This window comes from Vespula vulgaris, chromosome 14 (assembly GCF_905475345.1).
Source record: "Vespula vulgaris chromosome 14, iyVesVulg1.1, whole genome shotgun sequence".
Taxonomy (NCBI): Eukaryota; Metazoa; Arthropoda; class Insecta; order Hymenoptera; family Vespidae; genus Vespula; species Vespula vulgaris.
In genome coordinates, this window is record NC_066599.1 from 1,779,645 (window position 1) to 1,804,451 (window position 24,807).

Here is a 24,807-nt window from a genome sequence, read left to right on the forward strand (position 1 = left end):
AATGATTTATACAGTTTTCATTATTACAATGATACTAATTATTTCGTTTGTATTTTTGTTTCAGAACCTCGTTGCAGTCGCGCGCGTTGCAATGATGTAATCGAGTGTTAGCATCGCTAAAATAAATTTATCGCGAAGTAGAAGCAGTGTTTGTTCGTTCGCGTTTCGCGATTTAAACCATAAGTGTTTTTACATAGACTGCGTGCAATGCAGTCCTTAGAGTCAGTGTTTGTTCGCGTAGTTTTTTGATTTTTTAACAGTCGCACAGACTGTACTTATAAAATATAGTAGAGTTGCGTTAAGTAAATTCGGTGACCGTTCGCTAATAAGTAACTACCGCGAATTAGAATCAGTGCATCACTGAAGAGGATCTCAACCAACTTCGATGTCGACCTACCTCATGTTCAACCAACTACAAATCGTCCACCCTCAATTTCGACCTAAATCGCGGTGCAGTGTTTTGGAGCCTTCGCAGAACTTCTTAAGTGGTGAGTTAATTTTTAAGTCCCTCCGATCACTCAATCATGTCGAGGACGAAAGGTCCGAATCGGCACGAGTGATTGGTTGTAATTAATTAGTAGAAGAGCAATGAGTGACCACGAGTAAATTTCTTCGGAGATTTACTCGTGAATGGATCGTAATTTTTTGATTTATTTATTAGATCAGGATAGAGTCTTCTTGCTTAAACGCCTTGATTATAATTATTTGAAATTTTGAATAGTTGAATGCATTTTTAAACGATTTCCTCTCGCGAAAATACAAACTACCGGGATATTCGCGAAGTTTAATAATGAATAAGCAAGAAGATATTCGCAATGGATAGTCTCTGGATTACAAGCGAAATTGAATAATTTATTTTCTAATAATTAGAGTAATCGCTTGTAAGAAGGAGCGTCCAATGATTTTTCATTACATTTTTAAATAAAGATTAATCAATTTTATTAATAAAAGAAAGTCTCAATAGTGTCATTGCTTTTGAAAGAATAAAGTAGAGTAGAGAAAAGACAAAGAGACTTGTAAAATCACTTCGCATAGAACATAGAACAGGTTAATCGATTTTAGCTTAGGATTTTCAGCAATTAATATATTAATTCTCGTTTCTCTACCGACGTTTCTCGATTTTTCGTTTCAGGATTGGTTTAGAGTTGCGTTAGATTTGTTTGTTTTCTTCGACGTTTTAGAATAAGTGATAGTTCTAATTTCTTGGCGATAGTTGACGATAGTTCAAACGTTCTATAGTAGTTGTTAGGGCACGAAGCAAAGAAGAGGCTGTGTGCCGAAGGGGCCCCCACAAATTGTGGCTCAAGAGGGCAACTATTAGGCTATAAAGTTAATTTCGAAGTTTCGACAGAACACTTCGAGAATAACTCTTAGTCATATTTCAATTATACCCATGTTGTCACTCAAAATGCTCTTATATAATAATAATATAATTTTCAGAAACTAAGAAGATCTATTCATTCCGTGTCCCACCTCACATTGCCACGCATTCGCGAATAGAATTTTTACGTACTTTATACATTTTTATTATTAAAGTCGAGTAATAAATTTTTCCCATATTTCTTTTCTAAAGTTCAATTAAATCAGTAATTTTATTTTTATAAAATCAAGTTTTATATTAAAGTAATAATTTCGAAACGTATAAAATATGGCAATTGTTAGGACCACTGAAAGTCCACTGAGTAAAAGTGCACATGGGAATGAAACAAGAACATTTAACTACATAGCATCTTCTCGTCTCACTTTTACATGACATATACCTAACAGGATTCCAGTACTACCCAGCGTATAGCTGCATATTGTAGATTGAACAATTATTTTAAACAGTTGATTAAATTGTTCATTAAGTCTTCTATCTTCTCTCGGGTGGGACCCTTGGGAGGGGCCCTCGGGTGTGGGCCTTAGGCGGGTTTCGTTCTTTCACTAAAGAAAAATCAAAGTCAATTATGAAATTCTGATTTTCGTCGATTGAACCTATCTGCGAGATACACACGAATCGTTTAGAATTTTACTTCTCTCACGCGTACATACGCAAATTTTCCCTTCTTTTTTCCTTTTTCTGTTTGTCTTTTCTTTTCTTATTTTCTTTATATCTCTTTCTCATTCTGTTTCATACTTTTTCTGTTTCAGGTTAGATCATCGAGGGACCGATCATCGAGGGACCGATCATCGTGAAATTAAATTTTTACAGGGAAGTTTTTGCATATAATTTTATATTTAATTTTTGTTCTTATATTTAATTTCTATTATACTTTTAATTTTTGCTGTTTTGTATTTAAATTTTATTAAGTTTTTAATTTTTCTTTTTATATTTTAGATTCATTAACTTTTTAATTTTTGCTCTTACATTTAATTTTTATTATCTTTTTAATATTTGCTTTTATATTTAATTTTTATTATCTTTTTAATTTTGGATCTTATATTTAGCACTACTATCATTTTTTTTCTGTTTCAGATTAGGTGACCGAGAGACGGATCATCGTGGGATCTTTACACGGAAGTTAATGGAACCTCTCTGCATATAATTCTTATTATATGCAGGGAGGGTATGTCTCCTTGCTTCCGTACGCGAATGATAGAGAAAACACTCACGCGCGTGACGGCCGGCACGCGCGTGGGTGTTCGCGGACGCGAGATTAAGTCCTGCCGAGGACTACGTTTTGATTTTGAAATCGAAGTATAGACACGACCGGTCGTGTCTCGAGATGTCTGAAGCCGACGGTGTGGACGGTGGAGCGATCTGTAAGCGGGGTTTTACACATCTCCAGTTTGCTGAGAAATCTGAAGCTCCCGAAGCGGAAAGGCATCTCGAATCGCGGATTTTAGAGTAGAGTCCCCGTTAGCCCGCGGGTCTCCAATGCAGCAACCTCCACGCGGTGTGACCTGGGTCGGAAGTACTTGTTATATATCGAAATCTTATAAGGTGCAAGTATTTCCGAGCGAATGGCTGCAAATTTCAAGATTTTTCCAAAATCTTTCCTATGTAATTCGAAATTACATTTCACATTGTTTCTTACATCTTTAACATATTCAGCAATGAGTTCATAGTCACTTTTATTCATTGATTCGCATAGGTATGTAATAATTGCAACATTTATTCAAGGTGATTATTCCAGTTCCTCTCGGGTGGGTCCCATGAGTGGGGCTCATGGGCGTGGGCTTCTGTGCGGGTCTCCTTCTTCTAGTACCGAAAAATCCAGCACGATTTTCGTATTCTGATTTTGGTCGAATTCATCTTCTCTTTTCTTTTCTTTTCAATCTAATCTTTATCATATCTGTACGTGTTTCATTGCACTTTCCGGACATCCTTTCCTTCTTTTCTTTTAAGTCCTATTGTTTTCACGTGCGCGCAGGTTCCGGCTTTCTTTTCCTCTGTCTCTTCTTCTTTTCCACGGACTTCGATATCGAGATTGCGATACATCGTCGAAGGGTTCGTTTCATGATCGATTGCTAGACGCGAGTACGGGTAAGATAGGAAGAACACTCACGCCTGCGTCGGCGGGCACAGACGTGGTGTTCTCGGGCGCGAATAAAAGTCCCACGGTAATGGACTCCGTTTGATTGCTAAAACGAATTTATGACTGGTCGTGTGTCGGTTTATGTGCTGCCGAGTAGTATGGTTTGCTATCCGTAAGAGTGGACTGACCCTCCTCCTGTTAGCCGCCTGAATTCTCGGTTGTGCGTGGACGCCGCGAACGCGAATTTAGAGTAGAGTCACCGTTATTATAACGCTCCCGGGAGTGTTCGGGCGCGATTAAAAGTCCTACCGGGGACTTCGTTTTATAGAACGCCGATTATTTGATCACGCCGGTCACGCGAATTTCAGAGTAGAGACCCCGTTAGACCGTGGGTCTCCAACTGCAGCAACCTCCACGCGGTGGGACCTGGGTCGGAATTACTTGTGTTTCATCAATATCTCATGGTGTGCAAGTATTGCCGAGCGAATGGCTGCGTTCTTTAAGAGTTGTCTAAAATCTCATCTATGTAATTCCAAATGGAACATCGAAAGACGTACATTTTACGTTCTTTTTTACACTTTCCGTATATTCAGCAGTAAATTCACAGTCATTTCTATTCATTGAAAACCACAGCTGTGTAATAATTGAAATAATTATTCGAGAATAATTCTCATAGTTTCTTTCGGGTGGGTCCCTTGGGATGGGCCCTTGGGCGTGGGCTTCTGTGCGGGTCTCCTTCTTTGTGTACGGAAAATTCCAGCTCGATTTCCGAACTCTGACCGGTCGAATTCATTTTCTCTTTTTTTCTCTTTTCTATGTCCATCTTTCTATTTCAATTTCATCGTTTTCACACGTGCCTGGGTTCATTATAATTTCCCGATATTCTTTCTATTCTTGTGAGCTTTATCGTATTCACGTGCGCGCATGTTCCGGTTTTCTTTTCCTCTTTCTCTTCTTCGTTGTTTGCGATAAATCGGAGCAGGTCCGATGTATCGTCGAAAGGTTCGTTTCATAATCGATTGCTAGACGCGAATACGGGTAGAATAGGAAGGATACTCACGCCTGTGTCGGCGGGCACATGCGTGGTGTTCTCGGGCGCGATAATGAAATCGTTTGATTGCTAAACCGAATAATGACCGGTCGTGTGTCGGTTCGTGTGCTGCCGAGTGGTATGGATCTGCTATCCGTAAGCGTGGACTGACCCTCCTCCTGTTAGCCGCCAGAATTCTCGGTTGGTGCGTGGACGCCGCGAACGCGAATTTAGAGTAGAGTCACCGTTATTATAACACTCCCGGGAGTGTTCGGGCGCGATTAAAAGTCCTACCGGGGACTTCGTTTTATTGAACGCCGATTATTTGATCACGCCGGTCACGCGAACATTAGAGTAGAGTCCCCGTTAGCCCGTGGGTCCCCACATGCAGCTACCTCCTAGCGGTGGGACCTGGGTCGGTAATACTTGCGATATATCAGAATCTGTGTCTTAATTATATTTAAAATCTTTAACTAAATTACACATATAATTATAAAACGCAAGTATTACCGGGCGAATGGCTGCATATTTCTATATTTTTGCAGTATTTCTCGTCTGTCTAAGTTCAATTAAACGTTAAATTGATTACATTATAAATTGATAGTTTTATTTCGACAGATAAATAAATTTCAATATAACAAAATTTTTAATTAATTTTCTAAGGGAAAGCACAGAAAACTTTTCTATCCCACTTATGTTAGCTATCGTTCGTATTTATCCCGACATACTTTTATTACTTATATTCCTTAATAATTGTATACTTTTGATAATTACATTAATTATATACTTTATGAATAGCTATTTTTAACATTTATTAAGTGATAGTCTCGGGTGGGACCCTTGGGAGGGGCCTTTGGGTGTGGGCCTTTAGGCGGGCTGCCGTCTCGGCATCTTTTAGGGCTCTTTTTCTCATTTTCTTTTCTTTTCTTTTTTTTCTATCCATGTCTTCTCTTTTCTTTTCTTCTTCTTTAACTCTTTCTCCGTTTCTGATGAAATGATGGAAAGATGAATCATCGTGAGACCCATCATCCTTACATTTATTTATTGAATTATTATCCATTTTTATTAATTATATACATTTAGATTCACTCTAAATTTTTAATAATGCTATATATTCCTATATTTCTTATTAATTATATGCATTTATATTCATTTATGCATTTCTATTTATTATATTTATTTCTGTTATATATATTTCTATTTATTATATTATTCTTTTCTGCTTTTTCTCTTTTCTGTTTCAGGTTAGATCACCGAGGGATCTATCATGAAGAAATTATATTTTTACAGGGAAATTATTGAATATAGATGGCTTTTTGCATATAGTTTTGCATGTAATTTTTACATGTTTATCTTTTCTTCTTTTATTCTTTTTCTGTTTCAGGTTAGGTGATCGAGGGATGGATCATCGTGGGATTCTTGCACGGGAGTTCATGGAACCTCCCTGCATATAATCTCTATTATATGCAGGGAGGGTATTTCCATGCTTCCGTACGCGTATGATAGGGAAAATACTCACGCGCCTGACGGCCGACACGCGTTCATCGCCCAAGGACCATGGAGGGATTTAGATTTTCATACGGGTGTTTAAAGAATCTTTCTACCTCAGGCGTAGAAAGATTTCTTTTCTCCCGTTCGGGTAAGATAGAAGGACACTCGTTTATGTCGGCTGGCATAGACGTTGGTGTTCTCGGGCGCGATTAAGTCCAAACTTGGCTCCAACGTACTCAACATACTCGCGTGAGTGTTTCCGGGATACTCGCGTAAGTATTTGTGAGTGCGGTAGGATTCAATTTTGGGTGCCGGCGTTTGTCGCGAAAGCACGACCGGTCGTGCTCAAGTGGTGATCGAAGCTTCCGATGTTGGATAGTTGAGCTATGCGTAAGTCGGTTCCCAAATGCGGAGACGCATGGGGCTGCAATTTTAGCGTTTGGAGGCTTGAATTCGTCGGGAGTGGAGGTCGCCCCGTTGCTTTGCCTTCTTGATAGTAGTAATAGTAGTAAAAAGTAGAGTCACCGTTAGTCCGTGGGTCTCCACTTGCAGCAACCTCCTCGTGGTGGGACCTGGGTCGGCAGTACTTGTTGTTTATCGAAATTTTATAAGGTGCAAGTATTTCCGAGCGAATGGCTGCAAATTTTAAGATTTTTCTAAGATCTTTTCTAAGTAATTCCAAAATATATTTCACATTGCTTCTTACATCTTTCGTATATTTAGCAATGAGTTCACAGTCATTTCTATTCGTTGAAACGCATAGCTCTATAATATAATAATTAATCGAGATTATTTATTATGGTTTTTATCGGGTGGGTCCCATGAGTGGGGCTCATGGGCGTGGGCTTCTGTGCGGGTCTCCTTCTTTCTGCATCGAAAAATCGAGCTGGATTTTTGTACTGTCGTTTTCGTCGATCTTCTATGTTCATCTTTTCTTCCCAATTTCATCTTCCTCACACGTGCATGTGTTCCATTACATCTTACGGATATTCTTTTCTTTCTTTTCTTTTCTGCTTCATCCTTTTCACGTGTGCGCACGTTCTGACTTTCTTCTCTTGTCATTTCCTTCAGCTTTTCTTTCTTTCTCTTCTTCTTTTCCTCTTCTTCGCAAATCTCGATATATCCGCGCGGAATACGGGTAGGATAGAAAGAACACTAACACCTTTGTCGGCGGGCAGAGACGTGGTGTTCTCGGGCGCGAATAAAAGTCCTACGGTAATGGGCTCCGTTTGATTGCTAAAACGAATTTATGACTGGTCGTGTGTCGGTTTATGTGCTGCCGAGTAGTATGGTTTGCTATCCGTAAGAGTGGACTGACCCTCCTCCTGTTAGCCGCCTGAATTCTCGGTTGTGCGTGGACGCCGCGAACGCGAATTTAGAGTAGAGTCACCGTATTTCTAACACTCACGGGAGTGTTCGGGCGCGATTAAAAGTCCTACCGGGGACTTCGTTTTATAGAACGCCGATTATTTGATCACGCCGGTCACGCGAATTTCAGAGTAGAGACCCCGTTAGACCGTGGGTCTCCAACTGCAGCAACCTCCACGCGGTGGGACCTGGGTCGGAAGTACTTGCGTTTCGTCAAATCTTATGGTGTGCAAGTATTGCCGAGCGAATGGCTGCGTTCTCTAATGCTTGTCTAAAATTTCTCCTATATAATTCCAAATTGAATATCGAAGTACGTACGTTCTAGATTCTTTCTTACACCTTCCGTATATTCGGCAGTAAATACGTAGTCATTTCTATTCATTGAAAGCCACAGCTGTGTAATAATTGAAATAATTATCCGAGAATAATTATCATAGTTTCTCTCGGGTGGGTCCCTTGGGATGGGCCCTTGGGCGCGGGCTTCTGTGCGGGTCTCCTTCTTTCTGTACCGAAAAATCCAGCTCGATTTCCGTACTCTGACTTCGGTCCATTCATTTTCTCTTTTCTTTTATTTTCTTTTCTTTTCTATGTTCATCTTTTCATTTCAATTTCATCGTTTTCACACATGCCTGTGTTTCATTATAACTTATACGGATATCCTTTCTATTCTTCTGAGTTTTATCATATTCACGTGCGCGCATGTTTCGGTTTTCTTTTCCTCTTTCTCTTCTTCGCAGTTTTCGATATATCGGCACAGGTCCGGTGTATCGTCGAAAGGTTCGTTTCATAATCGATTGCTAGACGAGAATACGGGCAGGATAGGAAGAACACTCGCACCTGTGTCGGCGGGCACAGACGTGATGTTCTCGGGCGCGAATAAAAGTCCTACGGTAATGGACTTCGTTTGATTGCTAAACCGAATAATGACCGGTCGTGTGTCGGTTCGTGTGCTGCCGAGTGGTATGGATCTGCTATCCGTAAGCGTGGACTGACCCTCCTCCTGTTAGCCGCCTGAATTCTCGGTCGGTACGTGGACGCCGCGAACGCGAATTTAGAGTAGAGTCACCGTTATTATAACGCTCCCGGGAGTGTTCGGGCGCGATTAAAAGTCCTACCGGGGACTTCGTTTTATAGAACGCCGATTATTTGATCACGCCGGTCACGCGAACATTAGAGTAGAGTCCCCGTTAGCCCGTGGGTCCCCAAATGCAGCAACCTCCTAGCGGTGGGACCTGGGTCGGTAGTACTTGTGATATATTAAAATCTATGTCTAAATTATATCAAAAATCTATAATTAAAGTATATACGTAATTATATAGCGCAAGTACTACCGGGCGAATGGCTGCGTATTTCAATGTTTTTCCAAAATCTTTTCTGTATAATATCAATTAGACGTTAAATTAATTTCATTCTATATTATTAGTTATATTTCCACAGATAAATAAATTTCAATATAACAAAATTTTAAGTTAATTTTCTAAGAGAACGCATAAAAAACTTTTCCGTCCCGCTTATATTAGCTATTGTCCGTATTTATTCTGATTTACTTTTATTACTAATATACCATAATAATTATACAGTTTTGATAATTACATTAATTTTATATTTATACCTACTATATGAATATTCTTACGTTAGCTATCATTCGTATTTATCCTGATTTACTTTTATTACTTATATACCTTAATAATTGTATACTTTTGACACTTACATTAATTATATACTTTATGAATAGCTATTTTTAACATTTATTAATTGTTAGTTTCGGGTGGGACCCTTGGGAGGGGCCCTCGGGTGTGGGCCTTAGGCGGGTTTCGTTCTTTCACTAAAGAAAAATCGAATTCAATTAAGAAATTCTGATTTTCGTCGATTGAACCGATCTGCGAGATACAGAACAATCGTTGAGAATTCTACTTCTCTCACGCGTACATACGCAAATTTTCCCTTCTTTTTTCCTTTTTCTGTTTGTCTTTTCTTTTCCTATATTCTTTATATCTGTTTCTCATTCTGTTTCATACTTTGTCTGTTTCAGGTTAGATCATCGAGGGACCGATCATCGTGAAATTAAATTTTTACAGGGAAGTTTTTGTATATAATTTTATATTTAATTTTTGTTCTTATATTTAATTTCTATTATACTTTTAATTTTTGCTTTTTTGCATTTAATTTTATTAAGTTTTTAATTTTTGTTTTTATATTTTATATTCATTAACTTTTTAATTTTTACTCTTACATTTAATTTTTATTATCTTTTTAATATTTGCTTTTATATTTAATTTTTATTATCTTTTTAATTTTGGATCTTATATTTAGCACTACTATTATTTTTTTCTGTTTCAGATTAGGTGACCGAGGGACGGATCATCGTGGGATCTTTACACGGAAGTTAATGGAACCTCTCTGCATATAATTCTTATTATATGCAGGGAGGGTATGTCTCCTTGCTTCCGTACGCGAATGATAGAGAAAACACTCACGCGCGTGACGGCCGGCACGCGCGTGGGTGTTCGCGGACGCGAGATTAAGTCCTGCCGAGGACTACGTTTTGATTTTGAAATCGAAGTATAGACACGACCGGTCGTGTCTCGAGATGTCTGAAGCCGACGGTGTGGACGGTGGAGCGATCTGTAAGCGGGGTTTTACACATCTCCAGTTTGCTGAGAAGCCCGAAGCTCCCGAAGCGGAAAGGCATCTCGGATCGCGGATTTTAGAGTAGAGTCCCCGTTAGCCCGCGGGTCTCCAATGCAGCAACCTCCACGCGGTGTGACCTGGGTCGGAAGTACTTGTTATATATCGAAATCTTATAAGGTGCAAGTATTTCCGAGCGAATGGCTGCAAATTTCAAGATTTTTCCAAAATCTTTCCTATGTAATTCGAAATTACATTTCACATTGTTTCTTACATCTTTAGCATATTCAGCAATGAGTTCATGGTCATTTTTATTCATTGATTCGCATAGGTATGTAATAATTGCAACAATTATTCAAGGTAATTATTCCAGTTTCTCTCGGGTGGGTCCCATGAGTGGGGCTCATGGGCGTGGGCTTCTGTGCGGGTCTCCTTTCAGTATCGAAAAATCGTGCTCTATTTTCGTACTTTGGTTTTTCTCTTCTTTTCAATTCCATCTTTTTCACACGTACACGTGTTTCATTCCATCTTACAGACATTCTTTTCTCTCCTTCTTTCCGAGTTCTGTCGGTTTAACATGCGCGCACGTTCCGGCTTCCTTTTCTTCTCTTTCTCTTCCTCTTCTTCTCTTCTTCACTGACTTCGATACATCGGCGCAGGTCCAGTGTATCGTCGAATGGTTTGTTTCATATTCGATTGTTAGACGCGAATACGGGTAAGATAGAAAGAACACTTGCGCGTGTGTCGGCGGGCACAGGCTTGGTGTTCCCGGGCGCGATTAAAAGTCCTACGATAATGGACTTCGTTTGATTGCTAAAAACGAATAAATGACCGGTCGTGATACGGTCACCGGATGACTGTAGAGTGAGACGGTCTATGTGCTACTGAGGAGGATGGTATATGGCTATTTGTAAGGATGTTCAGTCCGTTGACTGACCCACCTTATATCTATAGTCACCTGAGTCCATGGTGAGGTGTATGCAACCCCGCGGGACCGCGAATTAGAGTAGAGTCACCGTTATTCTAGCACTCACGTGGATGTTCGGGCGCGATTAAAGTCCTACCGTGGACTTCGTTTTATTGTTCGATATACGAAAGGCACGAACGGTCGTGCTTAAAGGTGGGATGTGGGCATCCGAGGCTGACGGCCTCAACGTTATCCCCAGTAGGATACCGTTGCGGACTTGATGTCCCTGTTCGCTCATGTTGCCTCGCGAACACCGGGAACGCGTATTGTAGAGTAGAGTTACCGTGGTACTAACATCACGTGAGTGTTCGGGCGCGAATTAAGTGTCCTACCGTGGACTTAGCTTTATTTGCTCGATATAAAGATAAGATTACGCCGGTAATGCGTAGTTTGTAGTAGAGTCATTCGGACATTCACGTGAGTGTCCGAGCGCGATTAAAAGTCCTACCGGGGACTTCGTTTTATTTGTTCGGCGATTATTTGCTCACGCCGGTCTCGCGGATCTTAGAGAGTAGAGTCCCCGTTAGCTCGTGGGTCCCCAGATGCAGCAACCTCCAAGCGGTGGGACCTGGGTCGATAGTACTTGTGATATATCAAAATTTAGATCTAGATTATATCACGCTGGTACTATCGAGCGAATGGCTGCATATTTTATGGGATTCGAAATAGTAATTCTTAAGATCGGATCTTCAAATGAAACTGGTGAATCGAATATATCGTTTGAAAAAAGAAAATAGCAAAAATGAAGAAGGGAAAAAGAGAGAAAATGGGAGAGAAAGAACAGAAAGGTAAAGGAATGTGGATAGCTTTTTAGCTTACTAGGATGATGCTTTTGGCGCTTCGTTATCAGAAACGAATGCCAATTATACTTTAACCAACTGCAAGTCCAATTTGTGAGTCTACTCGAAGTTGAGTGGAACCTCGAACTTTCGACGATGGGGCCTCTTCTTCGTTTCCAAGCGTGGTTCTAGTGGCTACACTTGCTTCGCCACCAAAATAACGAGAATGTCTCGTGCTTACGCGGCCCATAGGTGCAAACCCTCTCCTTTTCTAAACCCTTATTCTTTTGTTTTTTCTCTCTTGTTCATTCGAAGAAACGTCAAATGAAATTTTCAAACATATCTTTCGTAATAATTCAAATAGATCTCCTCTTTGATCTGTCCGATCAAATTAGATGATACGTAATGACGAGTAAAATAACAATTATTTTTACCATTAAAATTATCGTTCAAAATTATCAATTAGAGAATTCATAATTATAATTAATTACGAAAATGATTATATACGTTCTTATGTACATAATTATCATTCATTATCTAAATCAAGATGAATACTGTAACAATGATTTAAAGCTAGTAAAGTACTGAATAAACATTGGAAAAAGGCAAACGATTTTACGATTGAGCTCTTTAATCATGCATACATCTTTATTCATATTTGCACGTAGATACATACGTAGCTAGACGTTGGAATGAAAAAATAATGGAAATAACACGTCGAGTTTCATTGTCTTCTTCAACTCAACACTCTCTGCACGTAGCCATCGTAAACATATATATTTATATACATACATACATACATACATATATATATATATATAGATGAACATACCTATAGATGTGGATATATATATGTATATATACGCACATAAATTCCTTTCTGCGTGTACGCAAATATAGTAGCAACAAAAGAACATATCCATACACTAACTCGCACATTCCAGACGTTGACGTACGTACATGAGAATCGAAAATGGATTTTCGAAACGCAATTTCCCAGCGAGGAAATGAAGCGCATGCACGGCTCAGTGACCGGATCATACTTGTGTATTTATATATATATATATATATATATATATATATATATATATATATGCCTATCATATGTGGAATATTAACAAAAATAATCCAATTCATTGTCTTTCTTTTTCTTTATCTCTCTTTTCTCTCTCTCTTCTTTCTGTCACTAACATTTTCACGTATCTCTATTATCTGGTTAGAGCTTGATTTTCGTATAGTTTACGCTTGATACGTTTCGATATTCTCGCAAAAGAATCACGAAATATGAAAAGAATCTCTCTAATGATGATTTTGTTTCTTTCAAATTTTTATCAAATAGATATTAATAAAGTTGCTTTCTCTCTTTTTCTCTTTTCTCTCGAAGGAGAGTAGAGAGAAAAAAGAAGTGTTATTGTTATATACCGTCGTGTTATTTTAAAAATCTTTTTCATTCGACAACTCGAAAAAGTTGGTTTTAGTTTAAAATAAATGCGAGAATATACTTTCGAATATGCGAGAATATGTATAACTCGAATTAAAAATATATATATATATACACTAACATATGTATATATGATTAACGAAGCACACGGTATAGAGTATAATACTCAGAGATTACGTCTCGATTCACCAAGCGAGTATTACAAATTCAACGTTAAGTCCTTCTCGATAACGATACGTATCATTGTACGATGATAATATAAAGGGGATGTAGAATAATCTGCATTCAATAGTAGATTCGACGAGACTGAAACATCCTTTTGCAAGCAACCCAGACAGTCTAATGCAACGTTAATGGTCCATTGTTATGCTAAACAAACAAATACTCTGGAGCAAATTTAACTTGCAAAAAAGTGAATCCTCTTTAAAATACTTTATTTCGTTAAGGTAATCATATAAACTTTTTAAGTATCTTCGATATTTTCGATAGATTTCCAAGAATATTTCAAAAAATAAGTATCACGTGGAAAAATACGATTAATTAGTTCGACAATCAGTTATATCGTTTAAATGGGAAAAATATTTTATTATATATATCGAATAACATTATTAATAAAATGTTAATAATTTATTATCGCGAACAAAATCGCGATGTAAATCGATAGAATATCGCGAACAAAAATTGCTGCATTGAAGTAACATCGAAAATTGTACCGTAAATTGAATTTTACGAAATTCGATACTAATAAATATCAAACTTTTATATTCACGTTCGAAACTATTAAACAAGAAAAATAAATCTACCGTATCTTGTACATATATTTTTCGTATTAAACTGAAAATGCGCAAAAGCTCAAATAAAGCGAGCGTCAAAGTATATTATCGCACGTACCACAACGAGTATATTTGAAAAAAACGGTATGAAGTCTCTCAGTAATATTTTATTTGCAAGAGAAGCTCGGCCGTATTTATTATCCTACATTTGTATTGTATATTATTATACAAATACATGATTGTACAGCAGATCGTTTTCAGAAATGTTTCGAATCTGTGCAGATCGAACGATTAAACATTGAACGGTCGAATCCCACTCTAAAATTAATATCAGCAAATATACAAGAAGAATGTTAAGTTTTTCTGTTTCACTCACTCATTCTCTTTCTCTCTCTCTCTCTCTCTCTCTCTCTCTCTGTATCTCTCTCGCTCGTTTGCGAAGTGAATTATGAAAGCGCAATTTGCAGAACGTCATTTTTCTTACAGTACGATTAATTAATGGTAGTTAATTACGGCCGAAAACGTGTCTGCTTGTATGTGCGTCTATTTATATATATATATATATATATATATATATATATATATATATATATGCATGTATAAAAGTTTGCATATTGTCACCAGATTTTCAACAAAATCGAGACTAGACCATTAAGCGTGTAATCGCGTTCGATCTTTCGTTCGAATCGACGCGATTTAACCAGTAAACTCCGACCATATGGAGCGCATTACGAGTATCGCCATATCGTTTTTTTCGAAATATTTCTAAGAGATCGAGTTCGGTTCGAGCGTGAAAATAAATCGCTCGATATCAATTTTATTCGGCGAAAAATTGCTCGGATAATCCGTATTCCATTCTCTTCTCTCTCTCTCTCTCTCTCTCTCTCTCTCTCTCTCTCTCTCTCTCTCTCTCTCTCTCTCTCTCTCTCTCTCTCTCTCTCTCATTTTTTTTCCTTCCGTTTTCTCCAAAGACTAAGAATTCTTCCAAACAAAAAAAAAGAAAAAAGGAACGCACGATCCTTTTATCTAAAAGTTTATTTTCAGGGACAGTAAAGGGCTATAAAGCATTTGATCTCGCACACATCAGAAATGTTCCTACGATAGACGATCAATTTCACGTGTAATGACCCTGTAGAGATTTCTCGGTAATCGTAAAAAAGCAGCGTGGTAGTAAATAAAATGCTGGATACGTTTAAAATTCCCATTTAGAAGATCTACGTGTATATATATATATATATATATATATATATATATATATATATGTATGTATGTATGTATATGTATATGTATATATGTATATGTATGAGATATATGTAAAGAGAAAGAGAAAGAGAAAGAGAAAGAGAGAAAGAGAGAGAGAAAGTGAGAGAGTAGAGTAATGGTAAAAAAAAGAATAAGAGAGATAGATACTATATTTGACTGTGAGAGAAAAAGAATGAAAGAGAGAGAGAGAGAGAGAGACTGAAAAAGAAAGAGAGAAAGAGAAACGAAAGCATAGAGCAGATTTGAGCCCTCCGGGAGGTAACCTCGACTAGAGCCGATTAACGGAGGCAATTTATCAAAAAAATAAAAGCATGCTTTTAAGCTGATATTTCACGACACATGGTGCTGTGCTACCAAAGAATGTCTCGCGTGCCTTTCTTCTCTTTCTCTCTCTCTCTCTTTCTCTTTCTGTTAATTCTATTTTTTCTCCTTTTGATTCGCGTGACTATTATAACAGTTTTAAAAACTCATTAGTATGAGATAACGTAAACGTGAATATAAACGAGCATTATCGGGTAGGTAATTCGTTCTTCTCACTTATCAAATCGATTTCGGTCACATCGTTATTTTGTTTCGTTCTGTTTTGTCTTTTATTTATTAAAGAAAGAGACACCTTTTAATCGAAATTGTCGAGTACGAAAGTATATACAAACGTATGTATGTATCTAACGAGGATAGATCAAACGCCCACCAGACATCTTTTTTTTACGAACTCGAAAACCACTACGTGCATATGCATATGGACCGCAATGCAAAAGAGAAAGAGAGAAAGAGAGAGACAAACACATTACTTTCTACGAGCGTTTCGATAACGTCAAAATTAAGCGGAAACCACAAAATACCACGTCCCGTGCCTCGTCTCTCTTCGTATCAACGAGTTTTCAATTTATTTCGTGCTCCGAGCTGGATTCCGAAAAAAATAAAAAATAAAAAAAGAAGCAAAAACATAAAAAAAAAACGAAAAAAATGAAAAAGAAAAATCGAGAACGATCGGCGACTAAATGATAACGATACTCGCGACCGCATCGCGTTCGCACCGTAATTTGTTCAATCGGCGAATGGGCGCGTAAAAGGCCGAGTGAAAAGAATAATCGATGAAACGGGACAGGTCGACGTGCACAATCGTCGTACCTTTCAATTTCTCAGAACATAGGTGGTACAACGGTGTGTCAATCAATTTCTCCTTTTTTCTCAGCCTCTTTTTTCGAAATAATACGAAACATATTCGAAAAAATCTAAGATCAACAATCCATCGAAATTCTCTCCAGTGGAATCAGAACATAGTTATTCTAGAGAAGTATTTTTTGTTCTTAAATAAAACGTTACTAGCATTACATCGAAGTTTTTTTTATTCAAATAATCGTTAAAAGAGGAACAATATGGAATAACATTTATTCGAATAATATGGATACGTATCAATGAAGATAAATTATTAAACGCGACGATATAAAAGAGGAACGTCATCGTAGATTATCATGAGCGATTTGATCTCTCGATTCTTTAAATTTTATCAGGAGAAAGTATCGAACGACGGTGGTCACGTCGACAGCTATCGATAGATACGAAGCGAAACGCAAAAAGTTGGTATTCTCTAACGTAACGAGAAAAATCAAAGTTGAACTTTGGCAAAGAGTAAAGCTTTATGGAACGAGAATGAACGTTCCGGTTCATTTATCGATCCATCGAATATATCTATCTGTCGACTGATCGACCGTTCGATCGATCGATCGATCGATTTATCAATCTAATCATCGGTTCGATCTCGATCGGAGAGATCGCTAGTGGTCTTCGTACGATGAGTAAAATTCTGAGAAGCGAAGAGCGTCAGACAATATTTCGCTCGTTAAGGACCAACACGCGACGCCATTGGAGGGAGAAGAGATATTAAAAGTAAGGCACGATGGTCGAACTTATCTCATTAGAACAGCTTGTAAAGCCAATCTCCGTGCAGGTCTCGTCCCGACCTCGACGAGTTACACACAACTTTCGACGGCGATTGAGAGTTAGAGCCTTGTCCCTTGGTTAACCGAAATCGTTCGCGTTCTAACGGGAAATCGTGGTCTGAAAAAGGGGCTAGCTATTTGGAGAAAGAGAGAGAGAGTGAGAGGGGTCTAAGGAGGAGGAAAAAGAGGAGGATAGCAGGGTAATACGATGCAACATAATTTTTTTCGTCTTTCTTCCTACCAACTTGTTCTCAACGATGGTGTGAGTGTTCTTTTAATATTTTCAGTCAGGTCGAAGCAATTTGTGAAAAGAAAAGGTAATCATGGAAAAGAGAGAGAGAAGAGTGAGAGAAAGAGAGAGAGAGAGATGGTGAATGAAAATTGCCCTTTCGTTCTTATTCTTTCGTCCATTTTCTTCGTATTTCAACACAGTTCGAACGATCAAAATATGCCATTCAAAAGATGAAAAAGAAAAAGAGGTGGGGTTTTCACGATCAGCAAGTAAATCAAGCCACGCTCGAATATTAAGGTATGCTAAAAGAATCTATATCGGCACCTGTTCCCCTTAATGCACTCATATGTATGTGCGGAATATTCTAATATCATTTCTGATTCATAATGCATAGAGATTGTACGAGAAGGACGGTGAATACGGGCGTTAGCCGAGATAGAACTCGTCTTTCGGAATTTGTTTATCGATGTGTAGGTATATAAGAAAAGGAATACAATCGTATAACGTTATATTCAGCCAGATTTTTTTTTTTTCAAATCTAAACAATTAAGTATTATACGAGATCAAAAGCGAGATCTTCTTTAAATTAACGATGAATAGAAATTTTTATAGTAAGAAAATTCAATTAGGTTCTCATGTCTAAACAGAATGCGAACAAAGGGCGAATCGGTTTGTAAAAATAATGACGAAGATCGACGAGCAGAAGTTCGAAATTCTTCAAGACTTAAATAACGTTGCTTTTGAAAACATATTCAAGAAGGAAACGGATGTAAAAGCTAATGCAAATAGATAGCCCTGGTGAACAAGTGAATCTGTAGTTTAGACAAACGAAGAGATAGAGATAGAGAGTGTGAGAGAAAGAGAGAAAGAGAGAGAGAGAGAATAGCATTATGTTATAAATTAGCCATTGTTGCTGGCTCATATCCGGATGCGGCTAACTGACGAAGGATAATTTAGCTTGGCCGTTCAGCAGTATCCGCAAGAGTCGCCGCAACCGCGCCAGGTATGACGTTTCTAATTAGTAAGTCTGCTACGTGGAAATTACGTGCGATTTGTCGGCGATTTTGAAACAGCATTCGCGGAAATCCACCTTCCCTGTCGGCCGAGAATTCTCTTCCTTGAGTTAAACTTTGGCTCGATCAAGTCTTCCTGAGTTTAGAAGATGAATAGATCGACGTGATTAGACCACAAACGTGTTCACCGGACATGATATCAACGAACAAACTAATTCAAAGAATTGAATCATATATTATACTAAAAAGTAACCTGACATAAGTCTATCCAAAATCAAATTTATCTACATTCTGATGATTTGAAATCATTGTGTGACTTGTGTTAGGCTGATATCGTAATAATCTCATATATCTCTCTCTTTCTTAATTCATAAATCACAGACAATGAGTATCCGTCATAGATGAATTTTATCGAATCGTTCGTTATTAATAAAACAAAAAAAAAAGATAAATGACATTAAACTAACATAGAAACACGAGAATGTAGAGATATAGAACTAGAAAAGTATTAGATTATTCAAAGAAATCGGGACGAAAAGCGGCGAGCAGGCAAATTGGCGACCACGACTCTACCCACAGGCCATCGATTGTCGCGAATTGAAAAACAATTAGTGAATTGCGGTTTCGAACGGCATCGCCACCGCGCTACCTCCCCCCTCTCCCTCTTCGCTATCTCCTCATCCCTCTTTCCACGAGCAGCACCACCATCACCACCACCACCACCACCACCACCACCATCATCTCTGTACCATCCATTCGTCCTCCGATCTCGTGCTGAACATCACCGTATACATTCTCGCATTGGATATATCGCCATTAATTTGCATAGAGGTAAAGCCGAGCGCAAAAACCGGCCGAGCTTTACGTGCAAGTTTCCGTCGGGGAAATAATAAATTTATCACGCGGAAATTATCAGCCGGTAGAGAGGACGAAAGAGAGAGAAAGAGATATGAATATATTGAAGACAATTTTCACGCAAAAATGAACTTTTCTCAATGATCAAAACAATACGAATTTTCAGGTATTTTTCAACCAATTTTTTATCTCTCTCTCGCTCTCTCTTTCCCTCCCTCTTTATATATCTATCTATCTATCTTTCTATGATGCTTCTTCATCCCTTTCGATTTTTGTCTCCTCATTACGAATACCAAAAAGCATTTTCATCGTGAAAAGCTGTCATCGATGGCGGTCCATCCTCTTTGATTTTCCCTCTTCTATAGAAACAAATGGATCGAATGAATATACATATATTGCTATGTGTGGCCGAATTCAAAGATATTATAACAAACAAAAGCGTTTTAGGTAATACTGAGTCCATCGAACACGTTATATTTTCATCGAAACGAAACACATTTGACCAGTAGATACGTAACACGCCTCGTTTCATTAAAATTTTGTTTATTGATAAAAGCGAGACAATGTACGATGTGATATTGCTTAACGAAAAGGTATTGTCCGAGTGAGAAAATTGATTTATAATTTATATTGCTCTGCTATAATTATTATTTATAAAAATTCAAATACAATATAGTTATCATTTTTTGTATTTCTTTATTTGAATTTTAATTTGTTTTCTTTGGTCTCCATCTGATTTCATTTCTTCAAGAAGCTTCTTCCGCAATTAGTTTTTCGTTCCGTTCGTTTCTTAGCATCCCTTCGATTGATCTTATTCTACGGAATAAGTTGGAAAAATAATTCGATTAGTTTATCTCAATCATTTGCCGTTTGCGAGAATCGAACAACATTTTTTAAGATACACTTTGTGAACAAAGACTAACTTCAATAAATAAAAACAGAAACGATTAAAAACATTGCAATAAAATTGATATTGTTTAAATAAATAATCTTCTTACTAGAAAATTCTTCTCCCATTTAATAAACTTGCTTTCGCTATGTTGAGCGACATTTAATTATTATTTAAATATTATGTTAATTTTAACAACAGTATTGATTCGATAAAATTCTAATTAATTATTCGAAAATCTATAAAATCGGGTTAAACAAAATTTACTAAATATTAGTCTTAGGTTACTTTAATTTTAATAATACATTATATTATGTAGATATCAAATAATTAATACTAATAATGTGTGTAAATTGATTATGAATTAATTGATTTATAATATTACTAAACCTATATAGAATATTATGAAATAAGAAAATTATATACGTAATGATATTAACCAATTAATTCACGATCAATATCAATTAATTAATATACATACATACATATATATATATATATTAATTATTTTTTTCCATAATTATATATATATATATATATATATATATATATTTGTAACAATAAAAATAAAAAAAAGACTATGACTTTACTTAGTCCTATCTGAAGATATCCCTTAAAGGATGTTATTCGTGTAAAAGAAAATCATGACGTCAATCAAAATATATCTTTATAATCCTAATCTACGAAATGATATCTTTTTTCCCAACATTTTTAAGTGTTCTCCAAAAATATCGATATCGAGTCATACCAAAAAATATAATTTAATTGCACGATTCCACTTACCTAACCCTTACGAATAGAGAATCATCGAATTATATAAGAAAGCGAGAAAGATATCATGATATATATTAATTTATAAACTAATTATAATTTTTCGATAATCATAAGAGGAAAGAAAGAAGTCTGTAGAGGTTCACAAAAGCTTCGCTCGAAGTGTAACACGAGTGGGTAGGAAATTCAGTCGAGTACTTCGGTACATCGTTAGTCGGTGTAATTATCGTGTGGTCTTAAAAATTCGTGCATCCATAAATTAATGTAACATGACGAACTTTGACAAATTATGTCCATCACTCTTTTTCCTTCTTTCTTTTCTTTTTTTTTTACTTTTTTTTTTTCAAAAGAGAAAACTATACAGCCACGAGATCGTTCAATAATTACAAGAGTCTTCGACGTTTCTCTCTTTAATCTGGAACAACGTTTGTACTCAAATTTAATTTCGAGTATCTAAAAATCAATTAGAATTTCTAAACAATGCTTGACTCGACATTTGATCGATCAAATTCTCTAGAATGTAATTAAAATAATACGATAAAATAAAAATAAGAGAAAATCGAAAGAATCGATGCAAGCAAAGTTTCGAAACAAGTCAACATTAATTTCCAAACAAAATCCTTCTAACTTTTACCCCTAGCATTAGCTCGTTGAAAAACATGAGAAGGACTATCACTGTATAAAAAGACAAAATGGAAAACACGAATATGAAACAAAACATATACTCATATATACGCACATATCCACACACCTATATACACATACGCATAAACATCCACGTAGGTTCTCCTTGGTGGTTAGCAGGAACACCGCAACACAATGACGACGATTTAATTCTCCTACCTTCGAGACACTCCAAGCATTATCGTACACCGTCTCCGTGCAACTTCTATTCAGAAAACTGACAGTATAATTAGAGTAGCGCTCGTGGGGTAGAACTTTATCGCTCGCTACGAGAGAGTCCAACATTTTCATACTTTTGAGGACGCACAGAGTACTCACAGCGTACATAATGTAACGCATGAAACAACGTGAACCGTGTGTTTTATTACGGAGGTAACATCGACGTAGTCGAGAACCACGAGTTTCGTTATAATATTTTCCTCTCGATAAAAGCGAGAGAGAAAGACAGAGATAGATGAAAAGCGTGAGGAACACGATTACGCGGTTACATCGTATTTGAATTATAGCAATTAAATGTTAAAGCTTTATGTTTATAGCTATCTGCATATACATATTGGACGATATAAAGTATTACGAATCTATAATCATTGAAATTTCATGTTGATCTATATTAACTATTTCATATAATGAAAGTGAACTTCGATATAATAAAAATTTTAAAAGCAGGAAGATCTTCGTGGTTTTTGATATTTTTTCACCGACGAAAGTAGAAAATTCTGTAAATGTTTTATGAAGAATACATCACATCCTATATATATGTATATATATATATAAAATTTATATATATATATATGTGTGTATGATAGACTGAAAAAGAGTAAAGAGAAAGAGACGCACCAAACTCACTCTTCTCTCTTTCTCTTTCTCTTTCTCTCTTGCTCTCTGCTCTCTTTCCACTCTCCGCTCATTATCGACGAATTGCTAATTTACAATTTTCGATCGCACGTTCCGCGTACTTTATATTTCCCCGAAAAGGATTATGAATCCGACAGCGAATTCGAATTAATTAATCTGTTTAATGCGTAAAACGAGCGAATGTGGTACTTACTGAACCACATATACATACATACATACATACATATATATATACATACATACATATATATATATATATATATTTATTTATATATAGATGAAAGTATATACGAATATATGAAGAAATGAGGATATTTTTTCCATATTTACAAGCGTTGTTGACAAAATTAATTAACGATCGAACGTCGAAAAGTTTGGAACGAGTTGAAGTATAAACAAAATCGATTAACATGAACAAAAAGCATGTCGAACGAAAGCGAGAGAAGACTCTTCGTACTATAGCTAGGTGATGAGTTTAATAAATTAATAACGAAGATCGAAAATCGAAAAAGGGTCAGTGTAACTTGTGACAAAGTGCATTGGAACTATATCGAGATAGGAAAAAAAGGAGAAATGAAAAATAATAGAAAGAGAAAGAGAAAGAAAAAGAAAAAGAGAAAGAAAGAAAAGAAAAAGGAGAAACATCGGAAGTGTATTATTGGTCCAGTGGCCCAATTCTCACGCTCGTATATATATACAACCATATACATATATATACATATATGTAAGTGTATATGTGTGTGTATATGTGTATGTATATATATATATATATGTATATATATATATATATATATATATATATTATACACACACACACACACATACACGTATATACTCATGTACGATGTATATTGTGAACGAAGCAAAGCGAAATTCTATCTCTCAGTATAGCTGAAAGTGGATAGAAAAGAGAAACAGAGATAGAGATAGAGGAGTGGGGGTAGGAACATCGTATTCGATGGCGATATCGCATATATACGCATACACACACAGACAGAGTCCGAAACCAAATGCAACTGCAGAGAGGCTGAAGGGCTTTTTTTATACGTTGCAAACCAACCGTATGCAGGGTGAAATAAACGACAGAGCTGCATCTCCTATTTCCATCTCTCTCTCTCTCTCTCTCTCTCTCTCTCTCTCTCTCTCTCTCTCTCTCTCTCTCTCTCTCTCTCTCTCTCTCTCTCTCTCTCTGTTTCTCTTTCTCTCTCTCTTTCTCTCCTCATCCACGAGTGAGCACGCGCGCGTACGCAAGTAACCGAGTATGTGGACGAACCACTGGGCGTGAGCTCTAAGCGTTTTGCACACGCGGCGAGTGTGCACGTACCTGGCAATGGCGTAATTGCGAGTTCCAAAGATCGAGATTGAAAAAAATCACTGGACCTACCTATCCCTCTTTTTTCTTTTTTGTTTTCTTTTTCTTATTATTGTCAAATTCTTCAAGATTTTTCGTGATGGATATACGATTATATTAATTATCTTTGATCGGAGTTTTTAATTGTTATGATTATTGAAAATAATCTTGAGGAATTTGAGGGTTGAAAAATATTATAAGTTATTAAATATGGTATAAAATCCGATCGCTTATAAAAATTCGAATGCAATTGTAATATTGCAATAAAGTTTTTCTATAAAAGTTAAAACAATTTCGTTCGATCGAATCTATTACGCCAATGTTCTCGTACGTATGTACATACACATATACACACACACGTGCAAACATAAGGTTGCTGATGCACGAACGTGCACGGAGAATGCATAGGTGGCAACATGTTGGTGTAACAAACACATATATAAGCACACGCAAACTCTCAGGAGTTAACAACTCATTTTAATGGCGTTTACTAATTTGGATTTATTCTCCCGCACATCGGGAGGATCCGTGAACGTTTCGCGTTGGCTTCCGATCGCCAAAATAAGCGGACCTTCTGTTATTTTCCGTGCGAGAAAACGTACCGGAACGATATAGCCCTTGATCCTCTTATTCGTTTACTCGACTCAGCTTCCGGTATAGCCAGTAATTGAATCGACTAGTACCGAAATCGTGTTAGCCGAAAATTTCACGATTCTTGTCCATTATTCCAGTTGCTAATTATTCCCTCACTATGTTTCTCCATTCACGTTTATTTTGTTAACACGTTAACTGCCTAAATTATCTAGTATTAATCGATATATTCATCTCTAATACTTTTTAATAACTTCATTGTCACACTTTTTATAATTAAATTTTACAATCGTATTAAAAAATATACACTTTTTAATCTTTTGCATGGTTGAGAAAGAAAATAGAAAAGTATATTGAAAATAAAGTTTGTAAAATGGAGTGTCGGCTATTCGTTGACATCAATAGCATTCAATGTGTTAACAACA

General features: G+C 36.8%; 1 long non-coding RNA gene across 2 annotated transcripts; it reads left to right on the forward strand.

The window, feature by feature from the left end:
* Positions 1-17,049: 17,049 nt before the first annotated feature.
* On the forward strand, positions 17,050-20,304 carry LOC127068826 (uncharacterized). Of its 2 annotated transcripts, XR_007783222.1 has the most exons (4): positions 17,050-17,088; positions 17,150-17,341; positions 17,429-17,670; positions 17,768-20,304. It is a non-coding gene; the product is annotated as an uncharacterized LOC127068826 (long non-coding RNA). The 2 variants fall into 2 exon arrangements; XR_007783221.1 differs by lacking the exon at positions 17,050-17,088 and having other exon boundaries at positions 17,104-17,341.
* The last annotated feature ends 4,503 nt before the right edge of the window (positions 20,305-24,807 follow it).